At 37.4% G+C, this 25,679-nt stretch overlaps 1 long non-coding RNA gene across 1 annotated transcript; it reads left to right on the forward strand.

The window, feature by feature from the left end:
* The first annotated feature begins 10,435 nt into the window (after window positions 1–10,435).
* On the forward strand, window positions 10,436–25,286 carry LOC101907986 (uncharacterized). Its single transcript, XR_235494.5, has 3 exons — window positions 10,436–11,395; window positions 16,925–17,008; window positions 23,251–25,286. It is a non-coding gene; the product is annotated as an uncharacterized lncRNA (long non-coding RNA).
* Window positions 25,287–25,679: the final 393 nt, after the last annotated feature.

The raw sequence follows: 25,679 nt of genomic DNA on the forward strand, positions 1-25,679 counted from the left end.
TAGATGAGCAAATTAAGACTGAAAGAAGTTAAATCATTTACACCAAAAAAACATATTTAGCAGTGGGCTAGCTAGGACTTAAGGATAAGTCTTAAGTCCAAGCTCTTTTCACTTTACAGTGATGACCCTTGCATTCAGAAAATTTAAGTTCAGAAGTTATCTTTTCTTGCATTTATTTCCAACCTTAGCATTAAGTAGAAGAGAGAGGCTACCATGAAATTCTTAGAAAATTTCAAAGGAAATGAAGAGAAGTAAAATGAGAGACCACTCCTTGCAGTTCCCCTTTCCTCTACATGTAATCTATCCAGATTTTAAGACTTTTAAAAATTATTACTATTCAACTAATGCTAATGTGAGAGAGAGAGATGGCTGTCCTCCAGAGATTTAGGCTCCTTTCCCTGGTGAAGGGTTGTTGCTGGGACAGGCTGCTCAACCAGGAACTACTAGTTCTAGCCCCCCTTTATCTAAGTAGAGCCATGTAACTCCAGGCCAAGGCTGTAAAGAAGAAGATACGCCTTCTTCACCTTTCCTCTTCTCTATTCTGACTAGATGTTAGCACCAGGAATGACCCTGGAAGCCACTTTATTAAAGACACAGAGCTTCGGTCAACCTGGCTCCTGAAAAACTACCACTACCTCCTCCCTCTTCCTCTTTCCAAACATGAAGATCAGTATTTAACTATTGTGCTGTGTTCTTAGTCACTCAGTCGTGTCTGACTCTTTGAGACCCCACGGACCGTAGCCCACCAGGCTCCTCTGTCCATGGGGATTCTCCAGGCAAGAATACTGGAGTGGGTTGCCATGGGGATCTTATCGACCCAGGGATTGAACTCAAGTCTCCTGCATTGCAGGTGGATTCTTTACTGACTGAGCTACCAGGGAACAATTGCTTCAGTAAAAATAGTTTTTTGTTAAGTCATTAAGGGGGTTTATTTGTTTTAGCAACTGGTATTATCTAATACAATTAATTAAAATTTCTAGGCTCTTTAACATTATTTTTTTTCTCTTTCTTATTTCTGCTTTGATGCTTTATGTTAAAACTTGCTTAATTATTTTAACTTATTTTGTGAATCAGTTTCTGCAGTTCATGGCTCTGCAATTTTCATGGCAGATTTAGTCTACTTGTTACTCACTGAGGAAGTATTTAATAACCATATATCCTGTGCTATATGTTAAATGACACATGGGACTATGAGTTAAAAAAACTATAAAATATGCTTTTAGAAGTGACTAATACAGTGATGTTAACTACAAGAATTCTAAGGCAACATTGCTTATACTAGCAAAAGAAAGGAAAATATATAAATGTTAAAGAATAGAAAAATGGATAATTAAGTCTATAGTATATCTGTCAATAAAGCACTACGAATTATTTTTAAGGGAAATTGAGTTTGAACTTCATTCAGTAGGCAATTCAAGATCATTGAAATTTTTTGAGATGATAAGTGAAATGATTAAATTATACCTTAGCAAAAATAATCAGCCAGTAGAATGTAGGGTCAATTAAATTAGTAAGAGAATTGTGGATGAGATTACCTGTTGCCCTCAGTATTTGTTCTCACCTTTTTTTTTTATGATTAATAGTAAGAGAACTCTGAAGTATTAGCTGATCAAATAGCAGCCAAACTAAAGTCAATATTTCCCAATAGGTGTGTCCACGTAACTAAGTTCTGGTCAGGGGTTGCTTTAAACAGGAGTGGGTTTAAAGGAGTGGGTTGCTTTAAACAGGCTGGGGTGTCACACCTATCTTTCTCATGTATCTCCCAATTAAGACATCTTAGCCAGATGGTGAGAGCCAATGCACTAGCAGGGTAAGTTGCCTTCATATCCAAGTCTATTGTGTTAAGTTGAGAAAAACAGAATAGAATAAGCAGAATACAGAAGCAAATAATGGCCAGACTTTAAGCACAAAATTTGCACTTGAGCTGCAACTAAACTGCATGCCCTTGACACAGAGGTTCCTTTTCTCTTTCTGGATGCTCTTGATCTTCCCTCTGTGCATTACAATACCCTGCAGGCATTCTCTCATGGACAGGATCCCTTTTTAAAGGATCACACAGCCAGATCCTACTGAGGTTTGTTAGAAATTAAGAGCCCCAATGTTAGGAAGTTGGAGTCCCTGCAAAGAAACCCTCTCACAAATTCTTTCTAGCTCTCCTCACTGTCAGCTCTTTTATAGCCTTACGTGAGTGAGGTAGTTCAAAAGTTGTGTCAATATTTATAGCCATGATACTCCACATTTCAACTAACAATAAGATACATCATCTATTATCTAACCTTAATGGAAGCTGACACAGGGCAAGTTACACTCTAACACACAGCCCCATAAATAATAGAAAGCCACAAGCTAGAGAAAGCAAACAAAGAAATCAAGAAAATTTCTTAAAAGGATATAAGAGTGAGTTTGGGAGTTTACCTTCCTCTGCAATTTTCTGGAAGAGTTTGAGTAGCTCTTCTCTAAATTTTTGGTAGAATTCACCTGTGAAGCCATCTGGTCCTGTGCTTTTGTTTGTTGGAAGATTTTTGATTACAATTTCGATTTCCATGCTTGTGATGGGTCTGTTAAGATTTTCAACTTCTTCCTGGTTCAGTTTTGGAAGGTTATAGTTTTCTAAGATTTGTCCATTTCTTCCAAGTTGTCCATTTTATTGGCATACAGTTGCTGATAGTAGTCTTTTATGGTCCTTTGTATTTCTGTGTTGCCTGTTGTGATTTCTCCATTTTCATTTATAATTTTATTGATTTGATTCTTCTCCCCCCCCCCTTTTTTTTTGATGAGTCTGGCTAATGGTTTGTCTATTTTATTTATCTTCTCAAAGAACAAGCTTTTAGTTTTGTTGATTTTTGCTATAGTCTCCTTTGTTCTATGAGGCCATCATCACCCTACCAAAACCAGACAAAGATGCCACAAAAAAAGAAAACTACAGGCCAATATCACTGATGGACATAGATGCAAAAATCCTGAACAAAATTCTAGCAAACAGAATCCAACAACATATTAAAAACATCATACATCATGACCAAGGGGGCTTTATCCCAGGGGTACAAGGATTCTTCAATATTCACAAATCAACCAATGTGATATACCACATTAACAAAATGAAAGATAAAAACTATATGATTATCTCAATAGATGCAGAGAAAGCCTTTGAAAAAAGTCAACAGCCATTTATGATAAAAACTCTCCAGAAAGAAGGCACAGAAGGAACATACCTCAACATAATAAAAGCCATCAATGATAAACCCACAGCAAACATTATCCTCAATGGTGAAAAATTGAAAGCATTTCCCCTACAGTCAGGAATAAGACAAGGTGCCCACTTTCACCACTACTATTCAACATAGTTTTGGAAGTTTTAGCCACAGCAATCAGAGAAGAAAAAGAAATAAAAGGAATCCAGATTGGAAAAGAAGTAAAACTCTATTTACAGATGACATGATCCTCTACATAGAAAACCCTAAAGAAACCACCATAGTAAAGTTTCAGGATATAAAATTAATACACAAAAATTCCTTGCATTCCTATACACTAACAATGAGAAAACAGAAAGAGAAATTAAGGAGACAATCCCATTCATCATTCCGATGAAAAGAATAAAATACTTAGGAATAAATTTACCTAAAGAAACAAAAGACCTATATATAGAAAACTATAAAACACTGATGAAAGAAATCAAAGGTGACACAAATAGATGGAGAAATATACCATGTTCATGGATTAGAAGAATCAATATAGTGAAAATGAGTATACTACCCAAAGCAATCTATAGATTCAATGCAATCCCTATCAAGCTACCAATGGTATTTTTCAGAGAACTAGAACAAATAATTTCACAATTTGCATGGAAACACAAATAACCTAGAACAGACAAAGCAATCTTGAGAAAGAAAAATAAAACTGGAGGAATCAATCTGCCTGACTTCAGACTGTACTACAAAGTCATCAAGACAGTATGGTACTGGCACAAAGACAGAAATATAGATCAGTGGAACAAAATAGAAAGCCCAGAGATGAATTCATGCACCTATAGACACCTTATATTTGACAAAGGAGGCAAAAATATTCAGTGGAGAAAAGACAATCTCTTTAACAAGTGGTCCTGGGAAAGCTGGTCAACCACCTGCAAAAGAATGAAACTAAAACACTTTCTAACACCATACACAAAAATAAACTCAAAATGGATTAAAGATCTAAATGTAAGACCAGAAACTATAAAACTCCTAGAGGAAAACATTGGCAGAACACTCTCTGACATAAATCACAGCAAGATCCTCTATGACCCACCTCCCAGAGTAGTGGAAATAAAAGCAAAACTAAACAAAGACCTAATTAAACTTAAAAGCTTTTGCACAATGAAGGAAATAATAAGTAAGGTGAAAAGACAGCCCTCAGAATGGGAGAAAATAAGAGCAAATGAAACAACTGACAAAGAATTAATTTCCAAAATATACAATCAGCTCATGCAACTCAATACCAGAAAAATAAATGACCCAATCAAAAAATGGGCCAAAGAACTAAACAGACATTTCTCCAAAGAAGACATACAGATGGCTAACTGTATATTAGCCATGAACACATGAAGAGATGCTCCACATCACTCATTATCAGAGAAATGCAAATCAACATCACAGTGAGGTACCATCTCAGACTAGTCAGAATGGCTGCCATCAAAAAGTCTACAAACAATAAATGCTGGAGAGGGTGTGGAAAAAAGGGAACACTCTTAGACTGTTGGTGGGAATGCAAACTAATACAGCCACTATGGAGAACAGGGTGGAGATTCTTTAAAAAACTGGAAATAGAACTGCCATATGACCCAGCAATCCCACTGCTGGGCATACACACTGAGGAAACCAGAATTGAAAGAGACATGTGTACCCCAATGTTCACTGCAGCACTGTTTACAATAGCTAGGACATAGAAGCAACCTAGACGTCCATCGGCAGATGAATGGATAAGAAAGCTGTGGTACATATACACAATGGAATATTACTCAACTATTAAAAAGAGCACATTTGAGTCAGTTCTAATAAGGTGGATGAAACTGGAGCCTATTATACAGAGTGAAGTAAGCCAGAAGGAAAAACAGCAATACAGTATATTAATGTATATATATGGGATTTAGAAAGATGGTACAATGACCCTATATGCAAGTTAGCAAAAGAGTCATAGATATAAAGAACAGACTTTTGGACTCTGTGGGAGAAGGTGAGGGTGGGATGATTTGAGAGAATAACATTAAAACATGTATATTACCATATGTGAAATGACCAGTCCAAGTTTGATGCATGAAACAGTAGACTCAAAGCTGATGCACTGGGACAAACCAGGGAATGTGACAGAGAGGGAGATGAGAGGGGGGTTCGGGATGGGGGACACATGTACACCCATGGCTGATTCATGTCAATGTATGGCAAAAACCACCATGATATTGTAATTAGCCTCCAATTAAAATAAAATAATAAATTTTTAAAAAGAAAAATAAAAGGATATAAGAATAAAAATGGGTGCACTACAGGTCTCATGATAAGGATTACAGCCAGACTTCGAGAATAGAAAGAAACCTGGGGAGGGGAAGTCAGGAACCCTGGATGTGGCTCTGGATTCTGACTTGCTGGCTCTTCCTGTTCTTGGAATGAAATAATTCTTTTCTCTCAGCACCTTATTCCTCTGCTATTCACTCCACTTGGTTGAAGGTAGATATCTCAAAACTCTAGTTTTTATATATCCTCTTTTTGAGGAATTAATCTAAGGTGAGTTAGAATTTCTCAGTCCGAATTCCAGATTCCTAAAAGACAGAATGTGAATGGCCTAGCTTTGATCAGGTGTCCAACCAACTATGGACAAGGGGGCAGGAGATAAACATAGCTTCCTGGAACCCATCCTGTGAGTGAGGGATTGAAGCTTGTGGATCATTTGAAGATGGATAGATAACCCCCAAAGTACCTTTTTCATAGAATTACAATAGATTGTGGGAAACTGAGAAATATTGTAGAGATAGAATCAGTAGGGTTTGGAAAAGCCAACTAAATGTAAACGGAGAAAAGAAGGAGTCAAAGATGCTGACAGTAGCATCAGAGTGACTCTGAAGAATAAAATATTGATTTGAACAGGCAACAAAAGTAAAGGATAATGGTTGTTTGGATATATTGAGTTTAATGTTCTGATATGATATCTGAATGGCAGTTAGCAAAATGAGCTAGAATTCAGGAGAGAGGTAAGAGTTGGAGATATTAATTTTTTCATTTAACTGGATAATCGATTCTGAGTACTTTTTAAGTGGCAAGAACTGTTTCAGGCCTTGCGACTATAGCAATGAACAAGGCAGACAAGTTGTCTAAACTCAGGAAATTGTATCCCTCATGGTTTCATTAATAGAAGTTAATGGAGTTAAGAACTTCCATAAACCTCTTAAACGAATTTAAAAAATTTCACATGTGCTATGGACTGAATGTTTGTATCCTCCCCAAAGTCATATGTTGAAATCCTAACTCCCCACAGTGTGGTTGTATTAGGAGGTGAGATTTTGGAGGTGACTAGGTATTGAGGGTGGAGCCCTCCTTGATGGAGTTAGTGCTCTTATAAAAGAGACCCTAGAGAGCTGCTTTGCCCTTTCTGCCATGTGAGGAAACAGTGAGCAGATAGTGGTCTATGAGCCACAAAGTAGGTCCACATCAGGCAGAATTCACCAACACTTTGATGTTGCACTTCCTAGTCTCCAGAGCTGTGAGAACAAATGTTTGTTGTTCAAGTCACCTAGTCTATGTTTTTGTTTTCTTTTTAATTACAACAGCCTTAATGACTAAGACAATGTGTTATATACTTGAGTGCATTTTTCTAGGGGAAAAAGTCCCTACCTTCAGCAAATCTCACAAGGATACATGTTCTCAAAGAAGAGAAGAACTACAGGCACAAAACTATGTTAGGCAGTGAAAGAAAATATATAGAAAGAACTGACGCTATTCACCGATAATGTCTTGATTAATATTATTGTTGACAATGTGGGAGAATGAAGAGAAATCAGAAAAGCAGCAGACAAAGACAATCTAACAATAAGATTTTGAAACATTACCCAATATACTGTATTTTTCCTTCTTGCCAATTCCTTTTCATGTATCATTGACTGTAAACTCTGAGGCTGGGGCTTAATGTGTTAAGGAAACAAACTATAATGTTGAGAGAGGGAAATCTCACAAGAAAAAAAGACTATTCTCCAAAAAAGGACCTTGAATATCAGTGATAAAGACACAAACTTTGAAAGAGAAAGCTTTTTTTTTTGTAAGCCCCATCCCTTGTTCCCCTGCTCCACCTCCACTCCCCACCCCACCGCCCAACACACATCTAAAAGTCTGGTGAATTCAGAGTACTCTCTTCTTTAGACAATAGAATCTATAAGAATTTATGATCATTCAAGAGCAGATTTTGTACCATAGAGAGAGAAGTAGGAATCCTTTCTGTACTGAGGGAAGGAGAAGCCAGCAAAGAAACAGGAAAAAAAGATCAAGGGAGTTCAGATGCTAGTGAGAGTTTTCACCTCAGGGTCCAAATCTGAGTGGGAGGTAGAGGTACCCAGATGGGTTTTGGGATTGAAAAACAAGGGACTCTGTGCTCCTTTTTCAAGCTCTGGAAGGATATAGAGTTCTGGAGGGTCTTTTGTCAACTGGAGTAGCCAGAGCAAAGTGAAAAGGTTTACTCACAGACCTAGGCAGGGCATATATTGAAAGAGCCTCCTCCAGCTTAGAATACCTTGAGATACATAAGAGATCCCAAAATCTTTTGTATGTCTAATGAAGCTAATTGAGAAATCATCTTCTCACAAGCAGTTATCACAAAAGATAACAGGTCAAAATGGCCAGTTATTAAAGAATAAAATGGGGATAGGAGAGCCTTCAGCAGAAGCTGCAGGGAGACTGGTGAAAGCCAGGAATGAACAGAGGATGCAACTGAGTCACAGTGCCAAGCTTCATGAGAGAGCAGTGAGTCAGCAGAGGTAGACCACCGAGTTTCCAGCAGCAGCCACCATGCACTTACACAGCAAGAGAACAGGAACAATTCTGGCAGAGACAGTCTTTCCCATGTGAGAAGCAAAGGTAGGCCCCTCAGAGAAGGAAAAGAGAACACAGGAGGCAAGAATCAAATAGCCCTGTGTGTTAACACAAAAAAGCCTCAGTGATACTGATTTAATAAATTCAAGTCTTTCAACATTAATGGACTTGAAAGTCACTAGGTTCATTTGGAATAAAATAAAATGTCTTCTTGGGACTTTCCTGGTGTTCCAGGGGCTGGGACTCCATGTTCCCAAAGCAGGGGGCCCGGGTTCAATCCCTAGTTAGGGAATTAGATCCCAGATACTACAACTAAGAGTTCACATATCATAATTGAAAAAAAAAAATCCCGTGTGCCACCTGGTGCAGCCAAATAAATATATATATATTTTAAAATCTTCTTTATTTGCTTAAGCCGTATGGTGTGTAAAATTTACACCTGCTACCACAAAGACTTCCCTGGTGGCTCAGATGGTAAAGAATCTGTCTGCAACGTAGGAGATGAGGGTTCAATCCCTGGATTGATTAATTCCAATTTTAACAAATTGAAAGTTCGTGACAACCCCGTGTCAAGCAAGTCTATTGATGCCATTTTCCAACATCCCTTGCACACTCCCTGTCTCTGTATCACACTGCAGTAATTCTTGCTGCTGCTAAGTCGCTTCAGTCGTGTCTGACTCTGTGCGACCCCATAGACGGCAGCCCACCAGGCTCCCCCGACCCTGGGACCCTCCAGGCAAGAACACTGGAGTGGGTTGCCACTTCCTTCTCCAATGCATGAAAGTGAAAAGTGAAAGTGAAGTCGCTCAGTTGTGTCCGACTCTAGTGACTCTAGCCCACCAAGCTCCTCCGTCCATGGGATTTTCCAGGCAAAAGTACTGGAGTGGGGTGCCATTGCCTTCTCCGATTATTAGCAATACAACTACTCAAATTAAATCTTAATTTCATTGGTCAATAATCTTGTCTGTCTTATTCACATTGTATTTATCCTGCCTGGCACTTTGAGATACTCAATATGTATTTGGTACATGAATGTTGAATGAGTGAATGTTTGTACTTTAAGAACAATAGTTAAAATAGATGATTTATTCAGTCATTCTAATGAGCACTTTATATAAATTATCTAGTTTTATATCTGTACCAAGTGGGTACTATTATTTTTCCCATTTTATAAATAAAACAACTGAAAATTACCAAGAAAAGTGAGTTGGGAAGAATTTAAATGCCTCCCCTTCCTATCCGTCAACTCCAATCTCTTATGATGAGGACAGGTATCAGTAGCATGGGGCACTCCTTCCAGAAGGTCACCAAATCATAACCTCAGTGTTTTTTAATTGTATGATGACTTATTTGGGGATTTTCACACATACTAAATCTAATCACTTTATACTATACTTCGAAGGCCATTTAGTGCAATCATGTGCCTCTGTTCCCATGCTGCATATTATAATACACAAGAACTTCAAACAATAATGTAGCCACTAAAAGACTACATCTGCAGAGTGAATAAATTATTAATTTTACTTATAATACATTAAAAATATATTAAAATGAGACATCTCTGTTACCTCATTTTGGTGACTCAGCTACATCTTTGATACTTAACCAACATAATTAAAGAAGATGGGACTTGGAGTTAGATAGAACTAGATGTGTAGCCTGCCTCCTCCACATACTGAACAAGTGATCTTGTCTAAGTTTCTTAGATTCCTTCGAGTCAGTAACACCCATGTCACCCAGTGGCTATAGATATTGAATAGATACTCTACACAAAAGCCATTTACATAGGGCCTAATGGAGAAGTTCTATGTAAATGCTCAACTTTCTTCCCTTTCATTATTTTATCTGCTGTCCTAACAATTATGTAAATATTCTACATGCGGTATTTTTTTTACTTAGTCTTCAAGGTCAAGATAAAGTACTTTAAATCGGCAGTTATAAAGAGTTTCTCCTGCCATTGTTTTCACTGTGTCTTTTCCTCAATAAACTGCACAACTTAGCCTTCAGATTTACACATCTGATTTTTGTGAGCAGAGTATTTACTAACATATAAACATAGAATAACTGGAATTTTTGATATTTGTCTTTCAACCTATTATTTATAGACAAAAACTCCTGGATCTGCTAAAATTTATCAGAATTTGAAGGCCTGAGTTGGTTGGTTCCCTGCTTCCCCCTCTTCCAAGACCAGAGGTGGAGGATTGCAAAATCTAAAACCAAAAGGAAATGATTCATACTAGGGAAATCTCTGATACGTCAGGTTCAAGATCTTTTATCAGAAGGGTTTTGTTGTCCTTGTTGATTCACTTGTTCAAATATGTATTAGGCATTAATTAATTATGTATGGTGCTCCATGCAAGGCACTGAGGTGAGTAGTCCACGCTCTCAGGGAATCTCTAATCTGGAAGGGAGAGAAAGCATGTATTTAAATAGCCATAATGCAAGGTAAACTTTGGTAAGCACCACAGGAATGCTGAGGTAAAGTATTATAGGATTTCAATTGATGAAAAACTAATTTCCTATGGAGGGGAGGTGGAAGCACTTTTTATGTTTTATTAACAGTAAAGGAAGAGCTTAGAAGATGCTGCCATTAGGTGAGACTTAGGTTATGCATTAGAGACCTAGGACCTCAGTCATGAGGAGAGAGAGCTTAGGTGACTGTGGTACTTGGATCCCAGGAGCCTCAAAGGCTCCAAGGACACTGTTGATCACAGATCAGTGTGGGACAACACTTTGGTGCACTTGGCCTATCCTCAGTTATGGCTCAATTCACCATGCACTTGAGCCTTTTATTTTTCTGACTTCCTGGCTAGCTGATGAACTCCTGGAGTGCAGAGACCATGTTTTCCTTTTCTAGTACAGAGCCAGGCTCTATCAAATTATGCTCCACACACGACTGTGTTACAGAAAGGAAGACTTACCAAACCAGAGAAGCCAGGAAGGAAGAATGGGTTTCGGCATTGCCTGTGTAGTTTAAATGCTTCATGGATAGAAGTTTCAAAGTCTGGCAAGGATAGCGCACTCAGGTCATGTAAGCAGGAGGCTGGGGCTGGACGACTCCCAGAAAAGACCAGAGTTGGCTGGGCTACAGTGGCACACTGAGCCCCAGGGAAGGTGAGACTATGGCATTACTCAGCCTTGCTCGGTGAAGAAAGCTCTATTCTTCTCTCTTGGCCTCTGGCTTGAGGTTAGTGGTAGTGACATAAGGCTCAAATTCAGGCATGTGGGTATGAAGATGCCTAAAAGAGGGGGTGCGGAAATTGGAGTGAAGAATTGACTCAAGAATCATAGCTCAGAGAATTCATTTCAGTTTTCTCCCAAATCTTCTGGCTGCATATTCTTCTAAAGGGGTAAGTGATCATTCTGAAAATATCTGAAATGCTAAAGGGGTAAATAGATAATTCTTTAAGAATAATATGGAAGTGTAGTTTGGGAAAAGTATGGGTTCTTTTCTGTCTTCTGAAAGGTAAGATATGGATAAAAGTATATTACTGGCCAACTAACTTATTGCTGTAAGAATTGGGAGGCATGAAAAAATTCTAACCCTGGGGAAAATGCTATCTCTGCACCCTCTTCCTTTTCACTATATATTTATTTTTAGGCATAATTGTGGGCCCGGTGCCCAGTGTTTTCCAGAAAGCAAGAAAGGAGTTTGTAGAAAAGGCCAATATAGCAGACTATATATTCAAGGACAGAAATTTAGTCAAGTGTCTCTCAAATTAAGCTTCTTAGACTAGTCTGCTTCAGAAGCACCTAGCATGTGGATTAAAATGCCAATTCATCAGCCCCATCAAAGACTTAATCAGAATCTCTGGGAAAAAGGTTCAGAAATCTGCATTTTAAACACACCCCAAATAATTCTGGTGTACCCTAAAATGTGTGGATCACTGCTACATTCTGTAGCTTCTATGAAACCAAGGAGTGCCTTTCCTAGGGTTTGAATATTAAGCTACCAAACCAATGCTTTCTAAGGCCTCTTTCTGCCATAAGCCCTGGAGCAGGGAGCTGGAAAAAGAGGAGGCAAGGCTGAATGAGACAAAATAGGCATTGAAGGATGATGCACACGGAGGTGTTGAGGACATCTTAGGAGCTAAATACCAGGGTCAGAGCAAGCTGGAAATCATCGTTTTGAGAGACAGACAAAGCAGACAGAAAGAGGAGGTGCCAAACGGCTAATCAATGTAAATGATTAAAACCCCAAGTTAAAAATGAGGGAGCAGATTTGCAAAAGTGAAAGAAGGCCAGGCGAGTCAGGGAAGTGGGCAGCCAGGTCTGGGATGGCTACAACTGGCAGGATCCAACTACACAAGGCTAACTCCCTCCTTGGTCAATAGCCTTTAAATGTTTCCTCTAATAACAGCAACTAGTGGAATATACAGTAATATGCAGCCATCAATTTCCTCCCAAAAAACAATGTCCAGTTTGAGCTCCCAAGCACTGCAGAGGTGATTGACTGATGATAATAGTTAACATTTATTGACGATTTCTATGTACCAGGAGCAATTTTAAACATCTTTCAAGTCATTTAATTCTCACAACCACCCTTTGAAATAGGTACTGTTAGTTTGGCCATTCTACAGATGAAAAATTGAGGTAGAGAAGTTGAGCAATTTGCTCAAGGCCATGTAGCTTCCAGGGGCAGAGCCAGGATTTGAAACCAGGCAGTCTCGATCCAGAGTCTGAGTAATTATCTACTGTTTTTGCTGTCAGATCCAGAGTAGATATGGCTAAGGACTTTACACAGAAAACAACTCTCAGTTGCAATCAACTGTATTGATTCAATCACTAGTGTTTCTATTATAATATCTGTAAAATTAAGAAGGAAATTTAGAAATTTCTCTTAGTATGACTATAAACTGTTTCTGTTTAAAAGGCATACAGTGTCTTATATATTAAAGCTAATATTTGACATTACAAGTATCAGATCTGTGATGTGATGTGGCTTTCAGAAGAAAACATGCCAACATAATTTTCAGGGTAAGAAGGTAACCAGAGAACCAAGAACCTCCAAAGATACAAGTATGTGCATTTGCGTGTGTGTAACAAACTTCTACTCTTTTGTTCTGTATCATTTTCCTTTTCTTTCTTTCTTTTTGGCTCAGATTTTGAGGACTTGTTCAAACATTTTTTAAACGTACTTCAGCACGTACAGAGAAGAAGCTATTCCTTTTATCTCACATCCTTAGAGTTTGTCTTCCTGTTTGAGACTCGAAGGCACACCAAGGCCAGAAGGGAAGGGGAATACTTAAAGAAAGCAAGTCCAGGTTGATTAAGAAAGCATTATGATTATAAACAAAATGGAGCTACCCTCAAATTGAATGAGAAATAAATGAGACGTTTCCTAAAGATTTTATTTTATCACAGTTACAGTTTTATGCACATTTATAGATTGCTTTCTTTCCTTTTCAATATCCAGCATTCAAGGATATCCTGGTAAAGTCTAACCTCTCAAAATGCTGACGGCTATTGGTGACTGGTATATAGTTACCCTTAACTAAAAGCTGTTCTGTTGTTCCTCATGCATAGCTGAAAGCCCCTGAACATAGCCAGCAACTGAAACCACAAACACATTACCCCACACTGGAAGTCAGAACAGTAGAAAGAGGGACAGAGACAAAGCTGTGGAGGAAAAAAAATGTGAATTTAACATTTTTCTTTATAGCCGAGAGAATAAAGACCAAAATAGTATGTTTTTAAGTTTATGTGAACACATTTAATAATTTTACACTTTCCTCTAAGAAGCTGCAGGTTTAGAAATTCTCATTATGTATCCAGTGCAAGGCATATACCATAGAAATTAATAAATATGAAAATTCAATATAAACTAAATTATGGCAGCAAAGATAAATGTACAAAACATATATGTTCTGACATAATTCTGTCACAAGGAAACTCTCCTTTTCTTTCACTTTTTGTTTTTCTACTCTCTAAAAAGTTGTTATGACCCCTGTACCCAAAAAGCAGCTTAACAGCACAATTGTGTTCAAGGATAATTCTCTCTACTTATGGCAACACTACCAAGGCAGCCTTTTTTGATGATCCTCTCTCTCTCTTTCTATGTCTTGTTCTCTCAAACACACACATACACACACTCCAAATAAATTATATAAAATTAATTCCTGGCCTTTTGGTGAATTACAGGAAGTTAAATAAGAAACCAAGTTGTAGAAAGAACATAGTAAGAAAGAAGAGGAATTCTTGGCACTCCTTTTTATGTTTATCAGAATAGTTGAAAACTAAGGAAGCAAATTAATAAAGTTCAAAATAAAATATTTAGAAATTATAGCAAGCAAAATTATATATGTGACTCAAATTATAGCTACACTTTAGAACCTGTTAAAATCAGTTTCAGATTTATAGCACTCTTTCTAAATCACTTAAAATAGTTTTTCCCCCAGACATAGCACCTGAGCTGAATTCTGTGTGTACCAAGCAATTCTACCTACACATTATAAGGTTAAATCACATGTATGTTCCTTCGGACCTATCTATATGTTGGAAGGCATACAAGTGATCAGAAAGACCAGGGGTAGAAAATGATAATAATTCCTATCTCAATGCACAATCTCCAGAGTGGTTGTTGCCTTAAGGGTGTTAGTGATGTTTGTGTGAGTGTTTCCCTTGGCTTTAACTTATAAAATGACAATGATCCAGCAAATGCCTCATGACTGGACATGGACTGCCTATACTTAGAAGATACCAGGATGGAAGACTTCTATCACTTTCCAGTGCCTTTTTTAAACTTCCTACAACCCAGACTTGAGAGAAAATAAATCTGCTGGGGCAGTGATGAACTACATTGCAAAAGATTCAGAAAATATCCAAAGTAATGAAAACACATCTATATTACCCTAAGATTTTTTCTTTTTTCTGTTCTTTGTTTTTCTTTTTCTCTCTTCCTTTCTCTTTTCCCTTCCTGTCCTTTCTTTTCAATTTTTATATTCTGCCTGATCTCCCTCAAATCCAACACTTCTGAACCAGACAGGTGACTTTAACTGATGATGGGCTGCCCATTAGGCTGTGCAAATAGCTCCCTGAAAAGTCAAGTAAATAATTAGGTGCGAAGAGAGAAGAAGCCAAGAGTGTTACCAAGGTGGTAACAAAAGTCCACTTACCACATTTTTAATTGAATAGTGGTAATATAATTTGGAAGCACAAAGACTCACCTGATATTTAAGTGGATGGTTTCTTAAGGAATAAAGAGGAATAAAGGAATAAAGAGCCTTAGGAATAAAGAGCTTCCATCTGAAATTATTTAATGTGTTTGAGTCAGATCTTTTGGAAATAATAAACAAAAACACATCTAAAATTTGTTTTATTTATACTTAATTCTGGAGAAACATTAGATACACACAAATTGAAAGAAATGAGCACAAGTTCTCTTTTTCTTTTACATGTACTCTTTAAATTAGGATTTCTTCTAGTTTAAGAGAAAAAACTGCCTGTAAAAAAGATTCAGTGACTTCTATGCTGGCAGTTGATATCATATATTTTGTAGGTTATAGTACATATGTTCCTATCCTACTAAGTAAAACAAACCAGGTAGATAAAAGGTTAATCTCTTCTCTAAGATTAAATGTCTCCATTTTGCGAAACTTTAAGAATATATAGCTTGAAAATAAAAAAAAAGAATTGTATAAGAAAAATGTGAATCATAAGAATTTTTATAAATTTGTTTTACTTACTATTAAAAGCAGTGTTGTCCCAAGAAACTTGAAAATCCCACAGAGTTATGTGGTCAGTAATATGCCCTATACAAGAAAGAGTCAGCAATTCCTCTGGGAGCAAGTGACTTACTTTTATTATTTGAATTTTTTTATTGGAATATTTCATCAGAATCACATGAAAACCACTTCTTCTGACATTAGATGGTACCGTGGGGTGCTGTACCCTGCCTCCTTACTTAGTTGACTAAATAAATACGTTATTTTCTTTGATTCTTCTGGATTATCACATGGTACATGTGCAGAGCTGATCTCCCCCATACTCCAGTGCCAGGCGGTCAGTGTGATCATTTCTTGTTTCCAGGAAAATTTTAAATTGGAGCAGCAGAATAGGCAAAGCTGGACCTAGTGGTAAATTAGTTTGATCAGCATTTCTCAGTGTTTACTCAAAAGGTTCCAATACTCCTTTGTGAATGCAGGCAGTGAGTTCTATTATTCTCAGTATGACCAGTGCCTCACACAATACTAGCTGCACAGTTGACTCTCAATATGCAAAATTCAGCTAGCATTTATTTTTCCACTTGGATAGCCTGACATGCTACTGGGGTTATGCCAGTGTAGGCTGCCCGCACTCAGATACACATATGTTCTTTCTCAAGAACTACAGAATCTTTCCTACCCTGAGACAGGAGTGAGAGGCCGAGTAGAGACATGTAGCACTAACAGACCGTCTCCTGGATGATGCCTCTAGGCTCAGTATTTTACATACACTGTGGTGTTTAGTCTAAATTTTTATCCTCATTTTATACATTAGAAAGTAGGTTCGGAACAGTTTGATCTCAAAGTCCTTCCTAAGGAGAACTGGGTTAAGATTAGAATTTAAATAAAAGTTACAACAAATAATAAGTTAACTCCATTTATTTGATGGTGGTTGAGTAATTACCATGTACCAGAAAAGAATTATGTGAGTCTTATTAATTTTTTCTGTCTTCAATGAAATACATGCACACTATAAAATATTAAGGCAAGTCTTGGAATACAATCTTTGCAGGCCCCAACTCATACCCTCAATTACATTTTTAAGTCTTTAGTTTTATTAGAGAAATAAGATTCTTCCTGACTTATTTCTAACTGCATTTGAAAGGATTTATATAAGATTTATTTAGAGTGAAGCCCATGAAAGCTTGTTTTTTACTTTACTTTTTTTTTTTTTAGGCTCATGTCAAACTGAAAGAGAAAGTAAATCAGGCAAGGAAACCTCTGTGGTTTTTTCCTTTTTACTACAATAACACTCAAATGGTATGTACACAGAAAAGGCTGTATTTAAAGATTTATCTATATTATTATATCACAAAATTAAAATTTCCAAATGGATTGAGATGAATATTTATGGGAGCTATGGAAAACTAAGGATTAAAATCCTTATATAAAAAAGGATTACACAAATGTATAAGAAACTTAGTAAGATCACTATGCATACATAGGAAAAAAAAGATACAGTTTATCCAAAGGGAGATAGAAGTGGCTTATGACAAAATTTTAAATCATTAATGTCATTAATAATTACAAATGAAAATTAAAATAATAATGACATTTTATTTTCTCCTATTAATTAGCATGAAAGTGAAATTCACTCAGTCATGTCCGACTCTTTGCAACCCCATGGACTATATAGTCCATGGAATTCTCCAGGCCAGAATACTGGAGTGGGTAGCCTTTCCCTTCTCCAAGGGATCTTTCCAACCCAGGGATCGAACCTAGGTCTCCTACATTGCAGGTGGATTCTTTACCAGCTGAGCTACAAGGGAAGACCTTAATTAGCATGGTTTGTTCAAAATATACAGTGCAGGTAGAAGTATAAATTTAGTCAGCAGATTTGGTGAAGCAATTTGTAATTACGTATCAAGGAAGTTTTAAATATGTTGGTAGGGTTCTAATCTGAGGAAATATTCTGAAATACAAGCAAATATTTAAATATAAAAATATTCTTTTGTAAAGTAAAATATCAGGAAGCTTAAACATCCTTAAATAAGAAGCACATATGAAGACCATTTAATTACAGTGGAAAATAAATTCTTATGACCTAATAATAATGGAAAAAAACAGGCTATAATACAACACAATATGATCTCAGGTGTAGAAAATGATACTTATAGAAAGATAAATAGCAGTGATAATAGTAGCTATTTCTATTTAATTATTGATGATTTCTATTTTTGCCATGTTTTTCTATATTTTACAAGTTTGCTTTTATAATAAGAAACATATTATGGAAGAAAGAAGAAAAATCAAAATGACAGCAAAACTCAAATTATACAGATTAAATAAGATGCAGAAAGAGAATATGAATTTAATCCTTGACATCCCTGTTTGGCATAAGGTTCCCTTGTAGTCCACCTAGGGTCAAAAATCCAACTCAAACAGGGCATTGGTTTACTAGACCACAGGGTTTATATAATAAGCCATGACTTAGTGGCCATCTGAGCAAATAACACCATTTAGGATATCCAGGGCAGAGGAGTCTACAGCCCAGCCCAGTCTGAACTCATCAGACCCTGCATAGCACATGTGGTTAATGCCTTGCACCACATCTGAAGCAGAATGGTGAATAACTAGAGTCTGTCCAAGACAGGTGGGCTGAAGTGGTATAATGTCTGGAAATCTTATGACTTATCAAATTAAAATTCCCCCCTCATTTCTTATTACTCTCATAATAAAGTCCAAAACCATATAAGATTCAGCCTCATGAGACTCCCTCCCTTGCTCACAAAGTTCTAACCTCTCATGTTCCCTTTAATATACTCAATTCCTCCTCACTTCAGAACCACCCAAGTACCAACCACCCAGCCTAGAATACCTTATTTCACCCCTTCTCACCTCTGTCTCCTCCACACACATACTTTCTTGCCTGACTAATTCCTAAATATTTTCAGGTCTGAGATCAAATATTCTTTCCTCAGAGATACTTCTCTGACCACCTACCTAGGAAAAGTGCTCCTGTTATACACTTTCATTTTTACCCTGTGGCTGTCTTTGGTTAATTGCCTTTCTAATGTCTGTATTTCTTGCTAGATGGTAAACTTTGTGAGGACACTGCTAAGAGTCTTATTATGCGTCTTAGTCCATTCAGACTTCTGTAACAAAATACCACAGACCAAAAGCTTATAAACAGCAGACATGTATTTCTTAAGGCTATGGAGGCTGAGCTGTGCAAGATCAAGATACTAGCAAACTCAGTGTTTGGGGAGGATTCTTCCTGTGTCCTGTGATAGAGCAAGGGAGCTCTCTGGGGACTTTTTTTAATAAGGGCACTAATCTCATTCATGAGAGCGCCTCCACCTCATGATCACATCATCTCCCAAACATTCCCCTTCCTAACACTGTCAACATTGATAGGTTAGAATTTCAGCATATGAATTTGGGGGGAATGGAATCATTTAGTATATATCCCCAGAATGTAGTACAGTTTCTGAACCATACTTTGGGCCATTTGTTGAATGAATTCCATGAAGTGTATCTGTCTATTTTTCTGGCTACCTTCTACTTGTATAGTTAATTTCTCCTTAATGCTTAGAAAATGGGGTTAATCTGATAAAGAAAAGACAAGTAAGAGAAGAGGGAATATGATAGCTACTCATCACATAGACATTCTGTGCAATTCTATTTCTTAAAAGATATGGAGAAATTTCTAAAAACTAGGTTAAAAATGAAAGTAACACCCTTTGTAGTAATGAATTCCCTTTTATGAAGTGTGTGCAATTCATATTTTAACACAAGTGTGGGTTAGAATTGTGAAAGAGATTCCTATATTGGGCAGGTGGATTTGATGACTCTTAGGATCAATTCAAAGAGTATGACTCTACGACCTAGCAATCTCTTTGGCTGTAGAGGCACTACATGAGAGAGAGATTTAAGACAAAACAGGGCATGGACTAAACAAAGACAAGCTTGGGGAAGAAAAGGAAATGTAACACTGTCTCAAAGCGTTTGATCTCAATCATTTCGAACATTTTCTGAGACTGGGGTTGGCAGGCCTCCCAGAGAAACCAACACAAAGCAACCTAACTGGGCATCACCAAACAAAAGGAGACCTAAGCTGAGAGATGAGAAGATGAAAGCCCTGCATTTAGATTTACCGAGGACAGGAGGGGCTGGGGGCAGGAAAGACAGGCATTCTCCTCGGGGTCCTTTCAGTTCACTCAAAGGCACACCTCTGAAATGAACATCCTCCACAGAGAGAGAGGGTAGTTGCCTGAGAATCCAGAAGTCAGGGCATTAATAAACATGGCTTAAAGAATTGAGTTGAAATGTCAGTACAACCGCTTTATGTATCTTCACTATCCTTAACCCAAACTTGTGTCATCATTCTGGAATGAGCAAGACCTGCTCAACAAACCCAGCTTTTATCATCTCCTTTGTATCTGCTTAGTCAGAGTTCAGAAATCGTCCAATGGCCTTCTCACTCTCTAATCCAAAGAATTAATGTTGTTATGGAAAGAAAAACAACTTCCATTTGTTCAGAGAGAAAGACCCACACAATGCCTTTGAGGTGAGAAAACTGAGTTATGCTAAGTGGGGATTTTTCTCTACTACTCTGTGGAGATTCCCGATGAAGTTGAATACATTTCTTTTTTCAATTTTGACTGCTGCTAAAAATACTTAATGCGTACTGGGTGCTCACCCTGTTGCAGGCGAGGTGCTGAGTGATTTGTACACATTATCCTCTAGATCCTAACAACAGTCTGAAAGTAGATGCAATTATAGTGCCTTTTCTAGAAAGGCCCCGGAGCGGTAGATTTTCTACCTCAAGTCTGCAAGCTTCTGAGGCCAAGTATGAGGAAAGTGTCACATATTTGAACATCACCTATTGGGTGAAGTTCAGCATAAAAATTTTGTGATCTGCCTTAACGGATTAATCACCCTCACACTCCTTGCTGATAGTGGACAGAAGTGGACCCAGCAAAGAAAGTTAGGCTCAGAGATGGTTCACATTTGCAAACTGGTGCTCTCTCTCCTATAAGAATTGAGAACAGTGACAGTATTGAAATGAGAAAATGTAATATTACATTTAGCTGTATCATAAAAATGCAAATAGTCTACAAAGTAGAGAGAATATCATAATAAACGCCCATATACCAATCACCTTACATTAATAATTGCTATTATTTTACCATATTTCCTTCATTTATTTTCTCTTTGCTCAATTGTTTTAAAGTAAGCCCCAAGTATCATGACTTTAGCCTCTAAATGTTCCAGTATGCCTCTGATATTTTCACTGTTATCTGTTTTCTACCTTTGTCTTGTCATTCATCCATCAACTCAGATTTTCTCACTTTGAACCTGGACTATGCTCCTTCTACTGTCTTACTTCCTTACTGTGTGTCAGCAGAAGAAAGCCACTGAATAAGCTATACATTGTTGGCACTGGGAATATAGAAATAAATAACCCAATATCTCTACTCCAAAGAACTTGGGACCTAATGGCTCTCAGAGAAGTCCTCCATGATTTGCCACTTCTCATAATATACTACCTGTATGCCATCTCTGGATAGCCACTTACTTGGTCTGTTCCTTTTGGCTTTATTGACTATGTCAAAGCCTTTGACTGTGTGGATCACAACAAACTGGAAAATTCTTAAAGAGATGGGAATACCAGACTACCTTACCTATCTCCTGAGAAATCTGTATACAGGTCAAGAAGCAATAGTTAGAACCGGACATGGAACAACGGACTGATTCCGAACTGGGAAAGGATTATGTCAAGGCTGTATATTGTCACCCTGCTTATTTAACTTATATGCAGAGTACAACATATGAAATTTAACTTATGTGCAGAGTACATCATGCGAAATGTCAGGCTGGATGAAGCACAAGCTGGAATGAAGATTGCTGAGAGAAATATCCATAACCTCAGATATGCAGATGACACCACCCTTATGGCAGAAAGTGAAGAGAAACTGAAGAGCCACTTAATGAATGTGAAAGAAGAGTGTGAAAAAGCTGGCTTAAAAGTCAAAATTCAAAAAACTAAGATCATGGCATCCAGTCCCATCACTTCATGTCAAACAGATGGGGAGACAATGGAAACTGTGACAGACTTTATTTCTTGGGCTCCAAAATCACTGCAGATGGTGACTGCAGCCATGAAATTAAAAGACATTTTGCTCCTTGGAAGAAAAGCTATGATAAACCTAGACAGCGTATTAAAAAACAGAGACATTGCTTTGCCAACAAAGGTCCATCTAGTCAAAGCTATAGTTTTTCCAGCAGTCATGTATGGATGTGAGAGTTGGACCATAAAGAAAGCTGAGCAGAGAAGAATTGATGCTCTTCAACTGTGATGTTGGAGAAGACTCTTGAGAGTCCCTTGGACTGCAAGGAAATCCAACTAGTCAATGCTAAAGGAAATCAGTCCTGAAAATTCATTGGAAGGACCGATGTTGAAGCTGAAGCTCCAATACTTTGGCCATCTCATGAGAAGAACTGACTCACTGGAAAAGACCCTCATGCTGGGAAGGATTGAAGGCAGGAGGAGAAGGGGTTTACAGAGAATGAGATGGTTGGATGGCATCACCGACTCAATGGACATGAGTTTGAGCAAACTCTGGGAGTTGGTGATGGACAGGGAGGCCTGGTGTGCTACAGTCCATGGGGTTGCAAAGAGTTGGACACAACTTAGTGACTGAACTGAACTGAATGCCTAAAAGGTATCATTTTAAGTATACAAATGCTACAACAAAAAATAGTGTGTTGCAAAAATTAGAATGCAGAGCCTGGAGACAGGGGGTCTTACCAGTTATTAGCTCTGTGACCATGGGTAATTCATTGTATCTCATCAGACTTTATTTCCTTATCTGTAAAATGAGAAGATTAAATAAAATAATTTCTATGACTTCCTCAGTTCAATTTTCCCCTTATTCTATTCCAAATAATTGAGTGAACCAAATTTATCAGCAAATAGTTTTTGTACTGTGGTATATTTTGTATTCAAAGCATTTCTGCCTGTATTTTTTCTGTCTACAGTGAATAAAATAGAAAGTTATAAAAGAAATTACAAAGAGAATTTTGTAACAGTTAGTAATCTACTTGTGCTGTAAGCTACATTGATTTTTCTCTCTGAAATCGCCCTCTAAAATCTAAGTTATTCCAAAGAAATCATTTTTTGTGTGTTTGGCTGTGATGACAAGGCCCAAATTGCAAATGAGTATTGTCACTGGTTATAGAGAGAAGTGTCTGGGGACAAAGCCAAGTGGAATTCTAATTGAACCCAAATTTCACCAGTCTTTTTTGGTCTCTCTACTACACAACTTTAACTCTTAACATCTTTAACATAAAAGAAAACACTGTTAACCATTATTTACCTAGGTTAAATGTGCCCACCACCTAGAAGTGAAGTTGGGAATCCCTGATTACATCTCTGTAGTCTTAGCCAGTTTCTAGTATAGGGCAAGATTCACATTTTTACATATATAATATATACTTTATATATATCAAAGTTGCCAGTGAGTAACTAAGTACTAATGGAATGTTCTCATCTCTAGGATTCCATCTGGTCTACCATTTGTGCACCTGTTCGCAGTTCCCTCCATTCCGTTGACTCTTTGTGACCCCATGGACTGCAGCACGCCAGGCTTCCCTGTCCTGCACCATCTCCTGGAACTTGGTCTAACTCGTGTCCATTGAGTCGGTGATGCCATCCAACCATCTTGTCCTCTGCTGTCCCCTTCTCCTTCAAAGTTTCCCAGCATCAGGGTCTTTTCTAATGAGTTAGCTCTTTGCATCCGATGGCCAAAGCATTCTACTTTCTAGGATGTGTCATCCTCTTTCCTTCTGCTTTGCCTTTTACCTTATTTTCACTCCTCTAGTCCAGACCAGGGACCCCTCTCATGTTTCTCAGAATCCTCTGTTGATGGCAGCAGTTTTAAATTCTGATTTTCTGAAGGAAAACATTTATCTTTAAGATTTTGGGAGGAGGGATGGCTTGAGTGTTGGTGGTGATAAAGAGATAAATACTAAAGAGCAGAATGTGAAATGCAATAGTATTTGAACAGATTTTAAGTTCCATTTCCCAGTCCCTTACTTGGGTTTTCTTCTATTCTCTTATTTTATCATTGAAAAGCTAGGCAATCTTCTCAATCCCTCATTTCAGATCAGCAAAAGGTTTATTTTCCCAAAAATAACAGCAGGAGACAAATGTATGTATTTGGTACAAATATGGAGAGGTATTTTGATCACATCTGATAAAAATTACCCCTGAACAACAGAAATGAAAATGGAAAAATGTCCAAATTTTGAGAGATGTTAGAATCCAGGATAATCTCTAAAAGATTTAAATATATGAAGAAACAGTGCAAATGATATTCTTCCATACATATACAGAAATCCCATTTTCATAAGGAGTTGATGTTAGTTTGGGCCCATTCCATCTACAGTTTTCCAAGACTGTAAAATTAGAGCTCTTGAACATTGAACTTGTAGCATAAGTGTTTCTTAAAGGGTTATATTTAAAATAAGATGACAAGACGAAGTATGAGAACATAATTCTGAGAAGGCATTTAGCTTAGGAAACCAGAAATTGTATACCAGTAGAGAAAAAGTGCTCTTGCCTGGAAAATCCCATGGACAGAGGAGCCTGGTTGGCTGCAGTCCGTGGGGTCGCTAAGAGTCGGACAAGACTGAGCGACTTCACTTTCACTTTTCACTTTCATACATTGGAGAAGGAAATGGCAACCCACTCCAGTGTTCTTGCCTGGAGAATCCCAGGGACGGGGGAGCCTGATGGGCTGCCGTCTATGGGGTCGCACAGAGTCGAACACGACTGAAGCGACTTAGCAGCAGCAGAGAAAAAGAATGATGTATCAATTAGCAAGCTATACTTTTCCTAAATGCCAAAGACATTAATATCTCAACAAGTGAAAAATATATTAAGAGTTGGTTAACTAATATCAAGTCAGTGATTTAATTTATATTCAGAAGGCTTTAACATATTAATTCTAAGATACTTTTAAAAAGAACATAAAAATCACTAATATTCATTATGTGTCAATAATTACTTTTAATTTTTTATTGTTCAGCTGCACTTAAATAAAATGAGAAAATTAGAATTAATTTGGTTAGGAGGATTTAATTTCAAAATATTCCTCCTTTCTCCTCACAAGTTTTCATTATGGGCCAAACCCAAAAAATATTCCTTTAGGAAATTATACAATTTAATCATTTTATGTATCCAGTTTTCTCTTTAAATCCTTTTGGAGGCATAATGGGTATTTATACACAATTTCAAGAGATTAAACATAAGAAAATAACTGCTACCACAAGCTAATGGATACTTTCAGTTCAGTGCTTTACCTCTCTGGTGGTGTTCCTATTATTTTTCTTAAAACTTGAACTCTCCCTTGAATAGGTTTCATCATATCCCAGTTCAAATTTATGAATTCAATTACATATCTTTTGCATCTCGTTTTTCAGACTGCATCTACTGAAGTTTTTAAACTTTCACTAGTTTACAACCATATGTATAAAGAAATACACTTTTCTACCCAACTTAAAAACTAGAATAAAAACTGATTCACCCTAATATTTAGTAAAGTTCATTTATTCAGCATTCTGTTAACTAGAACTCATTAACAAGCATTTATGGCCACGCATAGTACCAAAAATATTCAGTTGTCAAAATGACACCTCTGTGGCATTTAACATTTGAACAACCCGGGATTAAACCCAGATCTCCCACGTTGTAGGCAGACGCTTTACCCTCTGAGCCACGAGGGAAACCCTTGAAAAGACAATAAAATATAAATCACTCTATAGCTTTGAAAACTGGTAGTAGAGCTTCCCTGGTGACTCAGTGATAAAGAATTCTCCTGCCAATGTAGGAGACACAGGTTTGATGCCTGAGTGAGGAAGATCCCCTAGAGAAGAAAATGGCAACCAACTCCAGTATTCTTGTCCAGAGAATCCCATAGATAGA

Source organism: Bos taurus, chromosome 8 (genome assembly GCF_002263795.3).
Source record: "Bos taurus isolate L1 Dominette 01449 registration number 42190680 breed Hereford chromosome 8, ARS-UCD2.0, whole genome shotgun sequence".
NCBI lineage: Eukaryota > Metazoa > Chordata > Mammalia > Artiodactyla > Bovidae > Bos > Bos taurus.